Source organism: Camelus ferus, chromosome 19, assembly GCF_009834535.1.
Source record: "Camelus ferus isolate YT-003-E chromosome 19, BCGSAC_Cfer_1.0, whole genome shotgun sequence".
Classification (NCBI taxonomy): domain Eukaryota; kingdom Metazoa; phylum Chordata; class Mammalia; order Artiodactyla; family Camelidae; genus Camelus; species Camelus ferus.
In genome coordinates, this window is record NC_045714.1 from 25,134,103 (window position 1) to 25,150,255 (window position 16,153).

A 16,153-nucleotide genomic window follows, 5' to 3' on the forward strand; every position below is an offset into this window, starting at 1 on the left:
CTTCTGGAGTGCCCTGGGCTTATGCATTCCCCCAGCCCCCTCTGGGCAGCCAAGCCAAGGAGCTGGGCCACCAGGGGTTGTGCTGATCAATAATCCATCTTCACCCCAAGTCCGGGGAGTAGGCACACCTTTTTGTAGACTCTGGAGTCAGGTCCTTGGAGGAATTCCTCACTGAACTATGTTTTGGACCTTTTCTTTTTCTCTATAGCTCCAGCTGAAGAAGCAGATTGCCTTAGATACATGAAAGGTGAGGACACCTACTATCCCCATGCAGCCCAGTTGGGGCTGGGAGTCTGCTGTTTGTCTCATTAGGCTCAATGAGAACTAATCACAGGACTACAGATGCCCTGCTCTGTCCCGCTCCCCCAACATCTTACCTCCGTGACAGTAGGACCCCTCTGTAATAACAGGAATAAAACAAAAAGAATTAAATGTTTAAGGAGTGTCTAGGGAAAGCCCAAAGACAGCAGGGAGATGAAAACAAGGACACACAGGCGGATTTATCCTCTCACACCAATAGCTGTAGCAAACTACACACAGCCCAGCCCCAGTAGATAAACAGAAAACCTCACAGAAGAAACTATTTATTTTGGTTCTCTTACCCAGTGCATTCCATGGTGCATACTTGTCTAGAATTTTGTGGAAGCAAGTCCATCTCAGAAGGGTCATAACTGAAGAGGGATGGCTTTCCAGTCTCTGAAGGGCAGAGAAATCACCAGCCTGGGTAAGAGCATGGTGAGGGCTGGGGTAGGGGGTGGGCTGCCTTCTTCCCCGAATAAGGAAAGTTTCTGAGGCCAGCACAAAGGGAGGGAGGGCCATGGGGTGGAAGCAGCCAGACTTCTTCCTGAGAACTGACGGGATGCCACCAAGGGACCATTCAGGTGCCCAAACTGGGCACTGATGGTGGGAGCCAGTCGATCTGCCTCAGAGCTCAGGACTGAGGTGGGTGCACAGCAGGCAGGTCTTACTTGGCCAGATCCATTTCACTTCCCCAAGCCCTGTGTAAAACATGAAGCATGGACGGCCTGGTGAGCACAGCTCTGCCCTCAAGACCGGTTTCAACTCCTGTCTTCCCAGAAAACAGCATCTCTGAGCCCGTCCTGGGTGACCTCACAGAGATCACCTTAGTGGCCCAGGCTAGTGACCGGGAACATGTACCTTCCTGCAGCCAACCCCAGACGTCCACTGATGCATCATATACTGACAAAGATGTGAGTCCCTGTGCATTGGTCTAACAGCAGAGACTCTGCCACAGGCCCAAGAGGTGTATGGGACATGCAGGTATCAGGAGTGTAGGCAGTGCAGAGGCGTAAGTGGTGGCAGGGGTGCAGGGGCTGTGGAGGGTGCAGGCAGTTCAGGGGATGCGGGGGTGCAGGGGTGCAGGCAGTGCAGAAGTGCATGTAGTGCAGAAGTGCAGAGAGTGGCATGGGTGCATAGGTGCAGAGAGTGTAGGGGTGCAAGGAGGTGCTCAGCCACGTGGCCAGGATCAGAAGGAAGTGCACATCCTCACAGTCAGCCTGACCCCTGGAGGCTGGTGCGATGGTTTGGGGCAGCGTAGGCGGAGGTGGCAGCGGAGGCGGCGGGTGGATGCCTGCCCGGGCAAGCCGATCGATTTCTTCTCTTCCTTGCAGCCTGGACTGGGGGGGCTTTGGCAGCCGGAGATTCGCCAGATATTGGACTCCAGGTAAGCTTGCTCCTGGGAGGTGGGGCGGGTAGGTCAGGGGGCGGCGGCAGCGGCAGAGTGGCAGAGCGTGGCTGCCCCTGGCGAACTGGTGCTTCCCCTGGCGATCTGGTGGAATAGCTGCCTTCTCCCGGTTGCCGGGCCTGGGAGCGGCCTCTGCTGCCCTAGAGGCGGGATGCCGGTCTACAGGTGAGCTTGCTCCTGGGAGACGGGGGCGGCGGCGGTGGCAGCGGTAGAGGGAGGGGCTCTGTTCCAGGGAGCTGCTCCATTTCTTCTCTCCCCCGTGGCCTGGCCTGGGGGCGACCTCTGCCGCCGGAGATTTGCCTGAGGTCCGACTCCAGGTGAGCTTGCTCCTGGGAGATGGGTGCGGTGCGGTCAGGGGGCTGGTAATGTGGTGGCTGCGGGGATAACGAGGCTGCCCTGGGGGAGCTTGTGCATTAGCTCCCATGTCTGCTCTGCATGGCCTGCAGGCGGCCTCTGCTGTGCCAGGACCCGGGACACCCCTGTCCCACTTTGCTTGCTGGGGGCAGGAGGCAGGGCAGTCAGAGTGCAGGGGTGGCGGGGGTCGGGGGCCTGCAGCGGGGGAGCGGGCCCATTTGCTCCCATCTTCCCCGCGGCTTGTCCTGGGGGCGGTCTCTCTTGCCCTGGGTTACTGGACACATGTATCCTATTCAGCCTGACCCCGGGAGGCGGGCGTTGTACCATGGGGGTGGTGGCAGCAGCGGCGGGTTTTCCCAGGGAATCCGGTCCACTTGCTCCCATTTTCCCCAATGGTTTGCACTGGGGGCGGTCCCTGTTGCCCCAAGTTCGCAATACGTCCATCTCCAGTTCAGCCTGCTGCACAGAGGAGGCCCCCATGAGGTCAGGGGACAGGAGCGGTGGCTGCTGCGGTGGCAGGGGTCTGCCTTGGGGAGCTGGCGGATTGGCTCCTGTCTCCCCGATGGCCTGGCGTGGGAGCGGCCTCTCCTGCCCCAGATCACCAGACACACCTGTCCCATTCAGCCTGCTGGGGGAGGGGCGCCCTGGGCGGTGCCTTTAAGGTGGAGGGGTGGTGACGGCGGGGGTAGAGGACCTGCAGCGCAGAGCCTGTCAATTTGCTCCCCTCTTCCCCACGGCCAATCCTGGGGGCGTCCTCTGCTGCCCAAGAAGCCGGATGCCCGTCTCCAGGTCAGCTTGCTCCTGGGAGGCGGGCGCGATGCGGTAAAGGGGCAGGGGCAGCTGTGAAGGCCGGCTGCCCTTCCTAATGGGGCCACTTCTTCTCCTCTCCCCTGATGTGGCCTGGGGACGGCCTCTCCCTCCCAAGATTCGCCTGACACCCCACACCCAGTCAGGTTGCTCCTGGGAGGTGGGAGCGGTGAGATCAGGGGGTGGAGAGGAGAGGGGGTCTGCCCCAGGCGAGCTGGAGGATAAGCTCTCATCTCTCTGGAGGCCTGATGTGGGGGCGGCCTCTGCTGGTCCTCGTTCCCAGGTCACCCTTCTCCGGGTCATATTGCCCCGGGGGTGCGGTAGGGTGCAGGGGCGGCGGGGTGTTGGCGGGGGTATGGAGCCTGCCGCTGGGGAGCTGGTGGTTTAGCTCCCATCTCCCCCGCAGCTTGGCCTTGGGGCAGCCTCTGTTGCCCCAGGTCGCAAAGCGCAGTTTCCCTGACAGCTTAACCACCGGAAGTGGGCAGGATGTGCTGAGGGGGCGGAGGCAGCCGCCAAGGCAGCGATGGAGGGGGCTGTCCCTGGCCAGCTGGTCAATTTGTTCCCATCTCAACTTTGCTGCCCAGTTTTGCAGGACGCTCTTCTCCAGTTTATCCTTCTCCTGGGAGGTGGGCGCGTTGCATGCATCCCAAGGTCTGGGCTCTCCCCTGGGGAGGGGCAGAACTCTCTTGTTCTCCTTTGTCTTTATTCTTCAGCGAAGGTGTCACTGGACCCAATTCTTAATCCTGAGAACTGTAGCCTGTGTTACGGAAGAGCTGCTGGACAGTGTGGTTTCTGGGTGGGTTTTCACATCAGCTGATGCCACAGGCAGGCAGGAAAGCTATTACTCAGAGCTTCTTAGTCTGGATTTGGGGGATGGCCTCACCATCCTCACCATGCTTGTTAAAAATCTGTTACTCCCCTCTTTTTCCTAGGTGATATTTTAGGTTATTGGGTCACAGATTGCTGGCACACTCATCTCTGTTCTCAAACATGTTTTAACCTTGGGTGAAGTGATAATTAGGGGAAGAAGATGATTTACTGAAAGGTAAGAATACTTAAATTTCATTAAAGCTACATTCTGTCAATCTTTCTCAAATGATTTTTCTCTGATTCTAAATCCACGACCTAGTGAATGTTGTACTCCTGTGTAAATCATTGATCTTCACATCACATTTGTTGAGTGGTCAACGAGATTTGTTATATAGATTATTCCTGAAAGGAAAAGCTCAGGCTTTTGAGAATTCCTTGTCTGATGTCACCCAGGCAGTCACAGTAGAAGACAGAGCTGATATAAAAATCCCTCAGCTGCCTGAACTGCAAAGCTTCTGGGATTACTGATCCCTGAAATGCAGATGACTCTTGATGATAATCTGGGGGGTGGTTTACACGATCAGATTCTTCCAGTCCTGTAAATGGGTTCCGTGGCCGCAGCCCCGGGAGAGCTGGTCATAAGGGCCATATGGTGAAGGGTGGGGTGGGAAGGCAAGGTGTAAGAGCTGGAATCGCTGAGATTCCACACTCGCTAAACACAGACTCCAGAGCCTAATTGTTGTCAGGTTGTGTTGTGGATTTGAGAGTGTGCTCAGACATGATTCTTGCCCTTCAGGAGTCACTGCCTGGGTGGAAATAACCTTTACATAAATCTGGGAAGGATGGCAATTAAGAGATGGGCTGTTATGGTTCTCAGTGTACCCAGGCTCGCTCTTCCAGGCACTCGTGGGACTAACGAGAGTCATGTTATTCACTCATTCACTGATTTATTACCCTTGAATTGATCATTTGTCCCACAGTAAGTGAAACAAGGGATCAGGAACCTGAGTTTTGTACCCTCTCCTATCACTGATTGTATCTGTCAGTCAGGAGCCCTGCGTATGCATTGTGAAATGGTGGTATTTCTTGCCCAATGGAGCTGCACTGTCAGTTCTGAGAATCAGGAGAGACACGTGGGTAGGACACACCCTGACACACATGACACCCACCCACCCCATGAGACAGCATTGTTGATGCTCAGGTGACACGAAGTAGACCGCGGTGCTAAACCTGAGTGTGTTTAGTGATCTTGGCGGCTCTGAAAATACAGACTGCAAGTCCCTACCTCTGGAGACGCTGAGGGTCTGCACCCCGGAATTCTGCATTTTAAGAAGCACTTTAACTGATTCTGATGAAGGTGATCTGAGTGTCCCACTGAGAAACACTGGTGTGTGATGCACCAATATTGAGGATTCTCAGGGAGCGATGTCTTTTCAGGATGGTCCAAGGGCCCTCACTTGAGACTTTTGTCTTGGGTTTAATTGTATGTGTTCAGAAGTGATGTCTCTCACTTCCAGTTCTTGTCAGCATGCTCTGTGCAGGGACTTGCACTCAGTAGATGGCAAAACTATGATTCTTCAGGTCACTGAGCTAGAGTGTGAGCTATCTTTTATTTTGGTTTTCTTTATTGCAATGCAGAGTCTCCCGAGAAGAGATTTAGACTGAACAGCTTTGTGTCAGACTTTGGAAGACTGCTGGTACCCAATGTGTTATCTGGCAGGGCACTGACGAATCTAGGTCCCTCTTTCACTGCTACATCAATGAAGTGGACCACTTGGACAAGGCCAAAGGTGGTATCCCAATCATAGCCCTTGACAGTGATGTTCGGCTCCAGGAAGCCATCAGATGCAGCATGTGGCCAGAGGAGGAGCCGAATAGGCTCATGAAATGTGCCATCCCCAACTTCATCAACACGGACAAGAACTCTTCCTTTGGGGATGATGATCTCCTGATTTTGTAACCACCAATTGTTCTAGAAAATAAGCCAGTTGCCCAGACCTCACACAAAGACATGAATTGAGAAACGTGCTTTGTCAAGTGTCTTTCTGAAGATGTGAAGTCTGTCTTTGTATGGCAGGAAGTCCCCTTTCACAAAATTGTATGTGTTTGTGTCTGAGAGAGAGAAATGGAGACAGACAGAAAGACGAAGAGGCAGAAGAGAGCCCCCTCAGAAGAGAGCTAGTTAAGATGAGTTTTGTGCCTTTAAAAATCATTTGCGGTTTTAGGGGGAACAAAGTATTTACACTGTCTAATTCTCCTCATTGGAAACTTGGCCCCATACTCACTGTCAGCATCTTTGAACGGGGGTTGGCACGGTGTGTTTTATCTGGCGCTGCCACTTCCACGCTCTGCCTTTAGCACGTTGCTTTGCCTGTCAGGGCTGCCACCCTTTTTATCTGTAAGGTGAGTAGTCTGGAGTAGATGATCCATCCCAGCTCTGCTGTTTTGCAAATTTCTGATTTCGCATTCGGATGAGGCTGGGATACACCCAGAGCAGTATAAACCAGGCCCTACCTCCTGTCTCTTGCTGGGGCATCCCTCAGGTCTGTGCCTTCTGCTCAACCCTTTAGTGAGCCCAGCTTTTGTCAGGAGACCAAATGCCTACCTGGATGGCAGGAGACTTGTCTCTCGTGGTCACGGTGGCCAAAATTTCTATTGGTTGTTCTGAAACAGCTCTTCTGAGATCCTCCATCCACCCTTGCTCAAACCTGAGGACTGCCCTGCCCTTCCTTTCCTAGGGTGAGGATCAATCCATGGTATATTTTACGACAATCTTCTCCCCAGGAATGCACCGAAGGCTATCAGCTGAGTGAGGGGAGATGCCTCTGTGTCTCTGTCTCCCTGTATTTCTGTCTGCTCACAGTGCCCTGCTACCGGCTACTGAACAAGAAAAGTGCTATTCACTATGCTGTGGGTTTTGCAGATGTGTAGGAGATGGTCGTGTGGCTCGTGTGTGGGCTTTGATCTGGGATGGTGAAGGGCTTATAAATACTTCATCAACATGTATTCGAGGTGGCCTGGTGCCACACAGATTTGATTCATGAAGGCATCAAGCCTGCACACTGGTTTGGAAACAACTTGGTTTTGATCAGTCACACTGCATGCATGACTCGCTGCTAATTTCTGGGTGGTTTTTTCATTTAAATTTATTCACACCGTGTCTTGCTTAAGCTGAAATATACATTTATTTCACCAGAATATTCTCTGATTCTTTGTTTTCACACATCCAGTTTTTTAATTCCTTTAAAAATGGTTCTGTGTTTATAATGCCTCCTAATTTCTATCATCTCTAGGTTCCCAGTGACCTGAGCCATGCACCAGCTTTGATGTAGGAACTGTTCCACCAAAAGAAATCCCTTCACCATAATATGTTTTGAGGAAAATATTATTCTTTAAGATTCTAACACTAAATCATAGAAAAAAGCATGGACCATTTCTTGTAGTTAATACATGTTCATGCAAAAAGAAACCTGATATTTTCACTAAAGAATATTGATTTTAATAACTTTTACTAATGTGAATATTATTATTCATAATTTAAATAACCAAATAAAACCACAGTAATTTATTATTAAGATTGAAAACTATTTACACGGTCTCTCAACTAGAAGTAGCTTTATTAGAAGACTGAAGGGTATTTAAAAGATGGAAAAATACACATGATGACACCATCCTTTTTATTAACTAAATATCAAGAACTGTGCATGGTTAAGATTTGACCCCCTGCAAGCTGCCAAGTTAGCATGAGGTAGTTTGTGGATGCTTCCAGAAGACAGGAGACTCCCCCAGGATCAGAGACAAAGGACTTCCTGCCAGCACAGCAGGCAGCCAGTGGTTCATGATTCATGTTGGTTCCTGAGTGCCTTTCCTATTGCTGTTGTAACAAAGGACCACAGACTCAGTGGCTTAAAGCAATACACATTCATTTTCTCACTGTTCTAGGGTGCAGAAGTGCAATCTCAATGTCAGTGGGCTAAAACCAACGTGTGGCCAAGGCTACGTTCCATACCGAGGCTCTAGGGAGGGATTCGTTTTCCTACCTTTCCCAACTTGCAGAGATGCTCACACTCCTTGGCCCAGGGCCCATTGTCACTGTTACCTCTGCTGCCACTTCACATCTCTGTCTCTGACCAATCTGCTTCTCTCCTCTAAGGACCTCCGTGATGTCGTTTGCTTACCCACAGTGATCTGCCATCCCAAGATCCTTGACAGTCACAACTGCAGAGTCCCTGTTGCCATGCACAGTGACATATTCACAGGTTCTAGGGATCAGACCGTGGACATATTGGGGGCCATTATTGTACCATGTTCTTTCCTTTGGCCCCACAGTTTCTTGTGCATCCCACATGCAAAATGCATCCACCTCATCCCAAAACCCTCCAAAGTCTCATTTACTACACTATCAACTCAAAGTCCAACATGTAGTCTAACTTATCAGCTCAAAAGCCTAAATATTTTCATCCTCATCACCTAAGTCAGGCATGAGCGAGACTCTCGGTGTGATCTTCTCTGCTCAAAATACTGCAATGGCTTCTCATTTCACTCAGTGTAGAAGCGAGAGTCCTTACATTGACTTTACAGCTTTCCTCCCCCTCCCCAAGCTGAGCTCATCTCCGGTTTTCTCCCTGACTTCACTCCGCTCCAGCCACACTGGCCTCCCTGCTGGCCCTTGGGGACATCAAACATACACCCACAGGGCTGTTGCCCTGGCCAGTCTCTGTCCAACTCATATGCTGAATTCCTAACCCCCAGGACTACAGAACATGACCTCATTTGGAAATAGGGTTGTTGCAAATCTCATTGGTTAAGAAGAGGTCATTAGGGTGGGCCCTAATCCAGTATGACTTGTGTCCTGATAAAAAGGGGCAATGTGGACAAAGAGACACGTGTACATGGGAGATGAAGTGATGAAATGTGAAGAGAAGACGGTCGTCTCCAAGCCAAGGAGAGAGGCCTGGACCAGCCTCTCCCTCCCAGCCCTCAGAAGGAACCAGCCCTGCTGACACCATGCCTGCAGACTCCCCACCCCCAGGGCTGTGAGACAGTGTGCCTCTGTGGTTCGCGTCACCCAGTGTGTGTTGCTGTGTTAGAGGAAGCCCAGCAAGTAGTACCCCCTTCTCAAGCTCCTCAGTGAGGCCAACTCAGGCCATCTCATTTTAAACAGAAAACTGCATTCCCCTTGTCTCTGCTCCAGAACCCCCCTCTCCCTGATCATACTCTTTCTATCACCTTCTAGAATACCATACAAGTCACCTGACTGTTATGACTGTAGTTTATGTTCTGCTCCTTCTCCTCAGTCCTACAGGGACAAGGAGCCTTATTTGTTCATTGACGGACCTCAGGTATTTTAACCAGTACCCGTGGCACAGCAGTCAATACAAATTGGCCGCATGCAGGGAGGGATCGTTCCTTACATTCACAGGTGAGTGAAGGAAGGTTCTGGGGGATTGAGTGTTTCACTCAGGGACAGAGCTGATAAGTGTCAGGCCAAGGTGGGTTTCCAGTAACTATGAACCTGAGGGAGGCTTGAGTGATTCACTTTTTGTTGATTAGTATTTCTCAGGTGTCTCTTTTTCTGGCTTTAACTTTTGACCTCTTTCTTTTATTCTTCTAAGCTTTCAACCAGTTTTAAGTTTTAATTTTGCTTTGTTTCAGGTAAACACATGAAACCTGTAAATCTTTTAACTCATTATTTATTTCATCTAAATACATAGTGATTAGTGATGATGTTTTATTTCTGGCATCTTGTTTTGTGATTTCTATTTGCTTTGCTCTGCTTTTCTCCTGCCTGTTTTATACCTTGCAGTCATGGTTAAGACCATGGCATCTAGAGACAGCTTATCCGGGCTTGGTTCCCTCCCTTTGCTAACCATGTAACCAGGATATGTAATCCCTTTGAGACTTTCTTCATATACAAAAAGTGGTACTATCCACCTCAAAGTTTGTGAGCATTAAGTGATAAAATATATGAAGAACTTAGAATAGTGACTGGCCTATTTTGCATTCTTCATTTTGACTTCTTTATTTTTATTCTCTTCTTAAACAATTACTTTTGAGATTACTGTTGAATTTTAATTAACACCCTAGATATTGAAGATTAAAATGTTACTTAACCCATACATTGAATTTTATATACCAAATGATATCTGTATTTTGTTTCCATAAGTTCTGTTTAGTTCTTTAAAAAAATTGATGTTTTATTTTTCATGATGTCCTGATTTTTCATTATGTTATATATGATTCATTTTATCTTTTAATGATTCAGTCATACTTATTTTATGCTCTCTCTTAGATTGTTTCATAATTTTAGGCTCTGGAATATTAATCATCCTGTGTTTTATGGTTAGCTCTTTCTTCCCTGTGGCCATTTATTTCCTTCTGTTTTTAGTTGTGTGTCTGTGTGTGTTTAGAGTTGTGGGAGCTTCTTTTTAGTGAGTACAATTTTTTTCCTATGATTTTCCCTTACATCCTGGTTTTTAAAGTTTCCCTAGAGAACAAATTTGTGTTGCATATCCTAAGGTTCCAGGTGATATGATCAACCTTGAAATATTATATTTTTTGTTTCGGAATTCCTGAATCTTAAGTGGAGTATCAATTTGGATTCCACATTCATATAAAGCAGGGGCGTGGAGATTAGATTTTTTTAAGGGAGACTTTGTTTTTTTCCTAGAGAACCTGTTCTTTCACCGCTTTCCTGTGTGCACACGTGGAGAACTTTGAGTCTCCCTTTCAGTGAAGAGGCAAGTCTTCCAATATATCTTATGCAGAGGTTTCTATAAAGGAAGACTCTTCTACATCTGGTATGGACCCTTTTTCCTAAATGGACATTGTATCCCTATTTATGTGCAGATTAAAACCCCTTCCCTCCAGGGTGCGGTGTCATCAGCTCACAAGATTACCATTCTGGCTTTAAGTGTCCTCTTTCTATTGTCATCTGGGAACTTCTCTCTCCATAGTTAGCTCTGTGTTACTTTTGTTGTTGTATTTTATCCGGCATTATTGAAAGTTTTACTTAAAAGGGATCCTAATTAGCTCTGTTTACCTGTTTCCAGAGCTGAAAGCTTCAGTTCTAGAGTATCTGTTTGATTTTTCTTAAAAATACATTCCAGTATATTTCTCTGGTGAAAGTCTTGAACCTGTTATCTATTCTCCCATCATTTCCTAATTTTCTTTAATATATTAAAAGTATTTTATAACCTTTATTGGTAACTCTGGTGCCTACATCACCTGGGGGTTTGCATCCATTGTCTAATGTTTTTTATTCTCATATTATCCGTCATATAGTCTTGACATGTTGCATGCCTAGAAATTCTTTATTACATGGCAGACATTGCAAATGAAAATTCCATATGTTATCTTCCGTAAGAGGTTTTCTACCTTCCCTTTAGGCAGACAGGGTGAGGGACTGATCATGTCACTCCAATCAGGTGGAGTTGGGTCAGGACTGAAGTGCCTTTTTTCTTAAAACAGCTTTGAGGTATACTTGGAAAAATAATTTTCACACATTAAAAGTGTACAACTTAATACGTTTTGACATAAGTATATCCCCAAGAAACCATGACCACACTCAAGACAGTGAACATACCCGTCACCCACAAAACTTTTCTCCTGCATTTTGTTGTCCCCTCCCTCCCCATCTCTTCCCCTGGAAACCATTGATCTGCTTTCTATCACAACATATTGGTTTGCATTTTCAAGATCCTTGTATGAATGGATTAATGCAGTATCTACTCTGTGTTGTCTGACTTCTTTCATTCAGTGTAATTATTTTGAGAGTCATCTGTGTTGCTGTATTAACAGCTTATTTTTCTTATAGCAGAGTATTGTTTAATGCTGAGTTTTTTTCTGAATAGCTTATTGTGAGCAGTGTTTGGATAAACCATCAATTATATCTCCACTTATTTCTTGATGAATGCATGGGTTATTTAAAACTTTGGCTATTATAAATAAAATTGCAGTGAATATTTGGTTACAAGTTTTTGTATGGACATATGCTTTTATTTTCTAAAGCACCAGATGAGGAATGTCTGGGTTTTATGGTAGATAGGTGTTTACCTTTTTTAAAGAAACTGTTAAAGAGTTTTCCAAAATTGTTGTGCTATTGTAAATTCCTCATGGTGTGTATCATTTCTGGTTGCTCTACTTCCTTACCAGCACTTTGTGAGGTTGGTCTTCCTAATCGTATTCATTCTAGTATGTATGTGTACTAGTATCTCAATGTGGTTTGTAAAAGCATTTCTCTAATGACTAATGGCATCTTTAATCAGCATCTTTTCATATGCTTATTATCCATCTGGATATCTTTAGTGAAGTGTGCTTTCTGGCCTCATTCATTCATTCAGGTGTTTGCATTATTATTGAGTTTTGAAACCTCTTTATTCTGGATCAGATACAAAGAGAGACCTTTATCAGATATATGATCTGCAAATAGCTTCTGTCTAAGGCTTGTCTTTTCATTTGCTTAGCAGTGTTTAGAAGAGCTTTCAAGAGTCGTCATTTTGATAAAGATCACTATATCAGTTTCTTTTTAATATAGATTATAGTTTTGGTGTCATAGCAAAGAAATATTTGCCAAACCCAAGGTAATAATGCCTAAGCCTATGCTTTTTCTCATAGCTGTTTTATAGTTTTAGATTTCCTAGTAAGATCTATGATCCATTTTGAGTTAGTTTTGTATATTTTGTGAGTTGTGTATCAAAGTTCTTTTTTTTTTTTTTTTTGCATATCACTATCCTGTTGTTCCAGCACTACTTGTTGAAAAGATCCTTTCTCCACTGCATTCTTTTTGAGAATCAAATGTCTATATAAGTGTTGGTTTAGTTCTGAACATTCTATTCTTTTCCATTATTCAATTTTCCTGTCTTACATCAATAACATACTTTGTGATTACTGTAGCTTTATAAAAAAAAGTCTGAAAATCAGATAGTGTAAGTCTTCCAACTTTGTTTTTCTTGTTCAAAGTTGTTTTGGATATTTGGGATCCTTTGCATTTTTATATGAATTTTAGATCAGTCTTTAAATTCCTTACATCCTGTTTTGCCAAAATTTCACCCATGTCTTTAGCCATCTCCAAAGCCACATTTCCTGAAGAAGACTCTCTAGATGCCAGGTGAAAGGAATTTCTCTTTCATCTGTGCTCCATTCACATTTCATAATATTTGATTACATTTATTCATATTTGGCTGTATGTACTTGTCTGATCTTTCCTGCCATATAGTAAATCTCTCAAGATTAGGAATCTTGACTTGGTTCCCGCTGTCTGCTGAGAAAACTAGTTCTATGCTTTGCAGGAGTGAGCCCTGAAGTAAGAGGTATCTGCAGCACACATCTAACTCATTGCTTGCATATCCTCAAGGAATCCTGCAGATTTAGAATTGTTTATTGATTGTTGTCTCCAAGAGGACTCAGTCTTTTTTATTTCTATTGCTACTGCTGCAGTTTCAAAGAACAATGGCCTAATTATTTTCCAAATATCAAAACATACTGTAATTGAGATGTGAGGGAAATTATATGCTGCTGTGTCTTAACAACCTGCTTAGTGTTCACAGGCTCCTTCACTCATGGAACTTTTGGGAGAATGTCATATCCTTAGAGATAGCAATGCTGTCTTTGGTGACCTGAGCAGCAGTATCTGAACTCCCTCCTGCTGTATTTCCAGTGTCCCCTCTAGCCCTCCTCCAGCTGTCCATGGGGGGCCCTGCAGTTCTGCCTTTGAAAAGCCTGTTGCTTCTCAGGAAGACTTCCCTATGAAACATAATCATGTCCTTCTTGTGGGGACATTCAGTCCAGAGACCTGACAGCAGGTGAAAATGTTTAGTCTCCTTTTGGTAGAACCTAAACTCTGCTATACTTATTAGAAGCAAATCCAATGAGGAAATTGTGTTGGCATCTAACAAATCAGCATAAATGTCTGATGAGGAAGATCAGCTTCCCCATCCCACTCAGGCGTCATGTTGGTGTGACGCTCACCTTGGCTTACATTTTCTCCTGTGAGCAATGTAAGGTTCAAGATGTTATGAATGGCTTTTTGTTTTCCTTCCTTAGTCTTTCCACGTTCACTGTGTCTGGTGAGATTATATGAATCCTGCTTATTTTCAGCCCAGCACTAAGCTTTTTAAAAGGATCACGTGTTTAAAAGGCTAGTGGACAATTTGTTAGAAGATACAAATCCTTAGATTTTGGTCCTAGAGTTGAATCTTGGTTAGTGGTGAATGAAAATTCCCATTAAAATTTTAAATTCAGTGATATAAAGTTTTAAAAATAGTTAAATATTTGTAAATTTCATTAAACACTATAGCAGTTATTTACTTTTAAGCCTGTTTCTGGGGCAATTTTGCAATGATTCCCTCCTTTTATTGATTCCCTCTTTATCAGAATCCTTGAGAGGCCACTGCCTTCATTGTCAGTATCATCATCATCATCATGGAAGTGATTCCTCTGGAAGATTCTAGGAAAATAAAGAGATGGATGGGGTTATGTGTAGGTCAGTGTGTGCATATACAATAAGAACAGTTATCAGACATCAGATTCAAGATACCTATTTCATTTAGAGAAGAATGTGGCCATGAAATCCTGATGTGGTGAATGAAGGAAGTGGTGGGAACAGGATAGTCAATGGAAAGGAGGAGGAATTGAGCAAAGTGGGGAGCATAGATCCTTGGTTAGGCGATCAGCACATTGGTGTGAATGAGGGGAGTGTGGTGGCAGAATCATGTCCCTCCCTGGCCACAGGGTAACCACCTGTGACTTGTTACTGTACATGGCAAAAGGGATGACAAATATTTTAGGAGAAAAATCTTAGAGGATTTCTGTCTTCTAAATTGTCTATTAGTTAGCCTTTTAAACCCATGATACATTATCAAAGATTAGTGGGGGCCACAAATAAACAGGATTCATATAATCTCACCAGACACACTGAATGTAGAAAGACTAAGAAAAAACAAAAAGTCATTCATAAGTGCCTTGAACCTTATATTGTTCATGAGAGGAAATGTTACACAAGGTGAGTGTCACAGCCACATACATAATGCCTGAGTAGGATGGGACAAGGGTATCCTGAGATGACACAATAGGGTGAGTAGCCTGGATTGTCCAGGTGGGCCCAATGTAATTCACAGGGGTCCTTAAAATGGAGGACATTTCCCAGCTGAGTGTAAAATCAGAGGGAAGTGTAGCCATGGATCTATATTCAGAAAGGCTGCTGGCCATGAAAATGGAGGAAGTCATGGGGCACAAGCTAAGGAAGGTGGGTGACCTCTGGAAACTGGGGGAAAAAAAAAACAAGGAAACATTCTCTTCTAGACACTCTAAAAGGAAGGAACTTGCTGGTACCTTGAATTTAGCCCAATGACAACTGTGTTGGAGCTCTGACCTCCACAGCCATAAGCTGATATATCTGTGCTGGTTTAAGCTATTAAGCTTATGGAGACTTGTTACAGTGGTAATAGGAAAATAACATAGGGAGCTGTAGTGTAAGGGATTAAAGGTCTAGGATGGGGTGTGGAGAGGATTCTGACATTTACACCTAAAAAACAACCAGGTGAAGTGGGAATGTGTTTAAGGAAGACCTACCTGGCAGGGCTGTTAAGCAGACTGGTATGAGGAGAGCATTGGAGTAGAGGAATCAATTAAATCTCTACCAGAAAAATAAGGAATAAAATGTAACAGGGCTTCAGTGTTAGTGGATGTACGAATGGAAATGGCCAGAGAGATATAAACATTACTTTAAAATTAGCTACAGGTTTGATGACTGCATGTTGGGGAGAGTTAGCCTATGTGTAGACTGAATGTTTGTATCCCATCAAAATCCATGTGTCAAAACCCCATATCCCAAGGTGATGGTATTGGGAAGCAGGGCCTTTGGGAGGTGATAAGTAGGATGAAATGAGGTCATGAGAGTAGAGCCCTCATGAATGGGATTAGTGCTCTTATAGAGGGCTCCAGAGTGCTTGCTTCTCTCTGCTCTCTGGCCCATAAATACAGTGGGAAGACAGCCATTTTCGAGCCATGAAGGCAATCCTCTCCCAGATACACTGACCTTGAAAGTCTCAGCCTCCAAAACTTAAGGAATATGCTGGTTGTTTAAGTCACCCGACACATGGTACGTTGTTACAGCATCCCAGGCTGTCGAAGACAGTGGAGAATGCCTCTGACTTTGGCACTGATTGCCTGGAGAATGCTGAAACCCAGGGAAGTGGGCAGGACAGACGTTTACACATTTAATCCTGCCAACACTGTAGGAGATAGAGTCTACATATTCCTCACTACTTAAAATGTAAGGAAAAAGAGGCACAAATAACAACAACAACAACAACAACAACAACAACAACAACAACAACAGAAACAACAATAATAATTTGCCCAAGATTTACACAGAACCCCCTGGAGGCAGAGTGAGAATGTATACTCAGGTATGCTGGCACCAAAGCCCCTGCTCATAACTACTAAGTCAGATCACCTTGCTTATGTGGATCAATT

At 45.4% G+C, this 16,153-nt stretch overlaps 1 pseudogene; it reads left to right on the plus strand.

Annotated features, from left to right (window-relative positions):
* Window positions 1-2,876: 2,876 nt before the first annotated feature.
* Window positions 2,877-5,938, plus strand: LOC116658045 (annotated as a pseudogene).
* Window positions 5,939-16,153: the final 10,215 nt, after the last annotated feature.